This window comes from Nicotiana attenuata, unplaced genomic scaffold (genome assembly GCF_001879085.1).
Source record: "Nicotiana attenuata strain UT unplaced genomic scaffold, NIATTr2, whole genome shotgun sequence".
Taxonomy (NCBI): Eukaryota; Viridiplantae; Streptophyta; class Magnoliopsida; order Solanales; family Solanaceae; genus Nicotiana; species Nicotiana attenuata.
Genome location: NW_017670799.1, coordinates 353,601 through 359,769, shown reverse-complemented (window position 1 = coordinate 359,769; position 6,169 = coordinate 353,601).

Here is a 6,169-nt window from a genome sequence, read left to right as displayed (position 1 = left end):
CGCAAATGGCGAGAACACGCGCTTCCTCATCTACTGACCAGCAGCCCGAGCCCCCAGCATCAGCTCCCACGAGGGGCAGAGGGCGAGGCCGAGGCCGTGCTAGAGGCTGAGGGAGGGGCAGAGCTCAGCCCAAAGCAGCAGCGCCAGTGGCGGAGCCTCAGGTTGAGTTTGATGAGGAGGTTCCAGCCCAGGCAGTTCCACTAGGACCAACTTAGGTCCCAGAGGGGTTCATTGCTACCCTAGTACTCCAGGATGCTCTGGTCCGTCTAGTGGGCCTTATGGAGAGTGTCACCCGGCCAGACTTGCTTCCTATAGCACCAGCCGTCTCTCAGGCTGGAGGAGGAGCCCAGACTCCTGCTACCTGCAATCCGGAGCAGATGGCTCCCCAGTTTCAGACTCCAGCAGCTCAGCCAGTTGGAGCAGTTCAGCCGGGTGTGGTAGCTCAGACCGGTGATGGGGCAACTATGTCTGTTGATGCCTTGTGGAGATTGGACAGGTTCACCAAGCTCTTCACCACCACTTTCAGCGGTGCATCTTCTGAGGATCCCCAGGATTATTTAGACAGCTGTCATGAGGTTCTCAGGAACAAGGGGATAGTGGAGACCAATGGGGTTGACTTTGCTGCTTTTCGCTTATCTGCATCCGCCAAGACTTGGTGGAGAGATTATTGTTTGGCTAGACCAGCTGGGTCACCAGCTCTGACTTGGGATCAGTTTTCTCAGCTGTTTTTGGAGAAGTTTCTTCCTGTCACTCAGAGGGAGAGCTATCGGAGGCAGTTTGAGCGTCTCCAGCAGGGTTCCATGACTGTTACTTCATACGAGACCAGGTTTATTGATTTGGCCCGTCATGCTTTTCTTGTACTTCCCACTGAGAGAGAGAGAGAGAGTGAGGAGGTTCATTGAGGGACTCATTCAGCCTATTCAACTTCAGATGGCCAAGGAGTTGGGGAGCGAGATTTCCTTTCAGGATGCGGGCAATGTGGCCAGGAGGGTTGAGATGGTTTTATCACAGGGGGGCGGTCAGGGGTCTGACAAGAGGCCTCGTCATTCAGGCTGATTCAGTGGTGCCTCGTCCGGAGGCAGGGATTCTTTTGATAGAGACCATCCTCCTAGGCCTTTTCAGTCAGCACTCCAGGTTTCGCACGATGCTTCAGGTGGCCGTGGTTCTCATATGCAGTATTTTGATCAGCAGTCCTACAGTGCACCACTAGCTCCTATCAGTGCATCGTCGCTCCAGAGTTGTGAATTGAATTGTGAAAGTATCATTGGTAATTGAGCATTGTAGAGCGTTGGTTCAAGTTGTAAATTGAGTTATGAAGTAAATGTGAAAAAGAAAAGAGGATTACGATATTGTCTCCCTTGCCGGGATGATGTTGCTTTTAATGTCGTCTCCCTTGCCGGGATGATGTTGCATTTTAATGTCGTCTCCCGTGCCGGGATGTTGTTGCTTTTGATATTGTTCCCTTGCCGGGATTTCATTGTGATTTTGTTGTGATTCTATTTATTTCCTTGCCCTTATTGTTTGTGATTGTTGTTTGGGTGAGGAAGAGTGTTGAAACACGAAGGGTGATGTCGTGCATTGTTTTGGTGAGAGAGTGTTAAAGCACGAAGGGTGATGTCATGCATGATATTTTGTGAGAGAGTGTTAATGCACGAAGGGTGATGCCGTGCCGCAAGATGTACCATTCCGTGCCTTTATATGAGTGATAATGCACGAAGGATCATTCCGTGCCATGATTTTGTGAGGTAAAAGCACGAAGGGTGATGCCGTGCCGATTATATTGATATTTGGTGAGGACGAGAGTAAAAGCACGAAGGATGATGCCGTGTACTTGTCTTGATTTCCTGATTATTGTTGATATTTGAGTTATGGTGTTCTTTACGGTTATTTATTTGTTTCCTGTTGTAATTAATATCCCCGCAGCATGTCTCTCTCCCCCTTTTCTTTTAAATTGTAAATTTCTGCGTTTATTTTTCCACTGTATATGATTTGATTGCACGGGTTTATTTGGTAGTCCCGTCCTAGCCTCGTCACTACTTCGCCGAGGTTAGGCAAGGCACTTACCAGCACATGGGGTCGGTTGTGCTGATACTACACTCTGCACTCTTTTGTGCCTGGTGCTATAGCTCTCGGACCGAAGTGAGGTTGTTGCTTCTAGTTCACCAGGCGACCCGAGGTAGTCCTGCAGGCGTCCGCATGCCTTGGTGTCTCCTTCTATCTTTTATTCTGTTTCTTTCATGTATTCCAGAGACAGTGTTGTTTTAAATCTTTCAGACCTTTATTTGTAGTATTCCTAGACAGTTTGTGAAATTGTGACACTAGTTCTGGGTAGTTTTGTTACGGATTGGTATTGGTGGCATTATTAAAACATTGTTTTTTTCAGTCTTCCGCTTATTAAATTCTGTTGTTTATTAAATGTTGGTTCTTAATTGTTAACGGATTAAAATGGAAACAAGGTAAATGATTCAATTGATTGGCTTGCCTGGCTTTCACTAGTAGGCGCCATCACGACTCCCGAGGGTGGAAAATTCGGGTCGTGACAATATCAGTTTGTATGTCTTTTGGTGTGTAAATTGTCTTAGGATTAGCATATTTTGGAATAACCATGCTACCAACTACCATGGCAGTAGGTTTGCGTTGTGTGAATGTGTCACGACCCCAGTTGACCCTCCATGAACATGTCGTGATGGCACCTATTTCCTATAACTAGGTAAGCCTAACAGTGCGGAATAACAAATTAACTTTTGCGGAATAATTAATTAAAACTGAACATACGGAAATAACAACTGTATATAAGGCCACTCGGCCTATACAACTCAAAAATATGCGGAAGTCTACAACTAAATCCCAAAACCCTGAAACTCACGGGAAACAAAGGCTAATAGAATGTATTAATCTGCTCTACACCAGAATGTCTAAACAACATGAAAGGAAAGAAAGGAACTATCTACTAAAGCCGGAATAGAGTAGAGACTCCTGGTCTGCGGGCGTAGCAGATATACCTCAAGTCTCAGCTAGGACTCTCCACCACAAGGATGATACGCCTGGGAGGAAGTACCTGGATCTGCACATGAAAAACATGCGCAGAAGAGGCATGAGTACACCACAGCGGTACTCAGTAAGTGCCAAGCCTAACCTCGGTTGGGTAGTGACGAGGAAGGTCAGGGCCCTACTGAGATAAAACATAATAAATAATGAGATAACGGAAGCAGTTTAAATAAAGTCTACAACGAGAATCTAAACCAGGTAAATAAGGAAGAACAGTAATAGAAAGCAAAGGTAAAAATACAAGGAAAACTGCCCTCAACAAGGAATAATAGCCGGGGGATCTCTTGGTATCCTAGGATCTCTTGGTATCCTCAATAAGTAAATCGGGGATATCTTAGTATCCCGAGGATCTCTGGGTATCCTCAATAAGTAAGTCGGGGATCTCTTGGTATCCCGAGGATCTCTGGGTATCCTCAATAAGTAAGCCGGGGATCTCTTGGTATCCCAATATATATAGAAACACATGTGCCATGGATCTCTTGGTATGCCGCTCCCTCAGTCCAGAATATCTCAAGTACAGGGGATCTCCCAGGAAGCCGTCCCGTAGTCCCAAATTAAACACACAACAACAACAACCCATAATCTCAGAATAAATGCTAAAATCAGGACAAGTAATAGTAAATTCTAGCCTAACATGCTTCACAGAGTACAAATAGTACAGCTAAACAAATAAGCAAGTAAGCCAGCTAAACATGCGTCTCTAAGCTAGCACAGGTATAAACTTACAGTCTAAAATGAACAAGTAAGCAGGAGATCTCAATTTAAATACTTCAAGTAGAAATGGGTTTACAACAATTAGCTCAAGTACGCGCTCGTCACCTCATGTACGAGGCATTCAAATATTCAAAGATCATGTCCTAAGGGGAAAGGTCCCCCACACAAGGTTAGACAAGCCACTTACCTCGAACCGGCTCAATATCAACTAGAAACCACGCTCTTGCCACGAGTATCCGACACCAAATGGCCCAAATCTATTCAATTCAATTACACATTGTAAATAACATCGCAAACACCTGGTTTTGCTATTAAATTCAAAGCTACAGCGTGAAATTAGGTGAAATGACCAAAATGCCCTTCAGGCCAATGCCTCGGAATCAAATAATTTTCACATTTCCAGAACTCTCGTAATCTCACGAGTCTAACCATATAAAAATCTCCCAAATCGGAGGTCAAATGCCCTCTCAAAACCCAATAGTTTGGCCTAAGAAGTTTTAACCAAATTCTTCAAATTTTAATCCCAAATTCGAATTTTAATGATGGATTTAACTACAAAATGATGAAATATAACTAGAAGGGATTAAGAAAACGTTACCCCATGATCTTTACTTCAAAACCCACTCAAAATTGCCCTCTCCCGAGCTCTCAATTGATTTTTCCAACTTTTGAAACTCAACCCTCGAAATTCCCTTTTCTGAACAGGTATTTCCGCTTCTGCGGACAACGGACCGCTTCTGCGGTCCCGCTTCTGCGGAAACCAAGCCGCTTCTGCGGTTTTCACTTAATGGGCCAGGTTCCGCTTCTGCGGTACGAATCTCGCAGGTGCGAACCGCATCTGCGCTCAAACCTTCCGCACCTGCAGAAAAGCTGAGGAGTCCAAATTTCGCTTCTGGGATGACCAAGGCCGCTTCTGCGGCTCCGCTTCTACGGTTCCCAAGGCGCAGAAGCGAAAAGATACCAGAAGCAGCAGAACTGCTACCTCTCAACTTCCAAAATTCTTCCGTTAACCACCCGAAATCATCCCGAGGCCCCCGAGACCTCAACCAAAAGCACCAATACCACCTAATACCTTATTCAAACTTGTACCAATCTTAAAAACACCTAAAATAACGCTGGAAACCCGAATTAATCAAAGATTCAAGCCTAAGAACTTCAAATTCCAACAAAACACGCTTTCGATCAAAAACCTACCCGAACCTTGTCCGAATGACCTGAAATTTTGCACACACATCCCAAATGACATGACGGAACTACTGCAACTTCTGGAATTCCAATCCGACCCTCGGATCAAAAACTCACTATCGGACCGGAAACTTATAAAATTCAAACTTCGGCATTTCAAGCCTAAATGAGTTACGGACTTCCAAAATACATTCCGAACATGCTCCCAACCCCGAATTCACCTAACGGAGCTAACGAAACCATCGGATTTCCATTCCGACGTCGTCTTCACTCTGTTCCGACTACGGACCACTTTTCAACACTTAAGCTCTCATTTGGGGACTAAGTGTCCCAAAGCTCTCCGAAACTCAACACCGAATGTCCCGGCAAACCAAAATAGCAGAAATGAACCTAGTGGAATCAGTTAATGGGGGATCGGGGCGTAAATTCTTAGGACGACCGGCCGGGTCGTCACATTACTGCTTGTTATAAGTTCCCCATACCCCCCCCCCCCCATTCCCTTTTCTGTGCTGAGTTAAAGTTCGTGGCCTGGCAATATCCGAATTATTGCCCAGGTCTGAACATGACCTTCAATAGGTCCTAACTCCCAAATTCAAGCTGATAGGCTGGTCAGGGGTGTGCCAGCATCCTAATTGCTGGGCATGACCACTAGTTTTGTCATTGCTTTCCCTAATTCCCCCTCTATTGCACTTACACTTATTCTTAGACTCTAAGTTCTGCCCCCCCTCCTATGAGCCTTGCCTTGGGGACTTTGAGTTCCCTCTGAACTTGGACATTTGAGGGCTGGCCCTTCCACACTACACTATAATCTGATCCTGCAAATGTAATTGGGTGGTGTAAGCACTGCCTGGAGTTCATGAAGCTCCTTGGAACTTTGACACACCCAAAGGATGAGAAAGGCTTTGGAAATCTAATCTTTGGAAGTTGGTTTATTTCATGTTTCAGACTAGGAGTCTGAATTAGGCTCTCCTTGGTTGGAACTTTAATTTCTGATGTAATTTTTTATTTTTCTTCATTCATTCGGGTTGTAATAATTTGTAATAACTTATGGGGGTGTATAGTGAAAAGGGGAGGGTCACTCATGTTATGCATGTGGGTAGACATCATGCTTTAGGTATTTATTTCTGCAATCACAGCCTGTTTTTCGCTTATGCATCTACATATAGAAATCCTGCCTATAAGTTTATGCATCTACATATAGAAATCCTGCCTATAAGTTGTT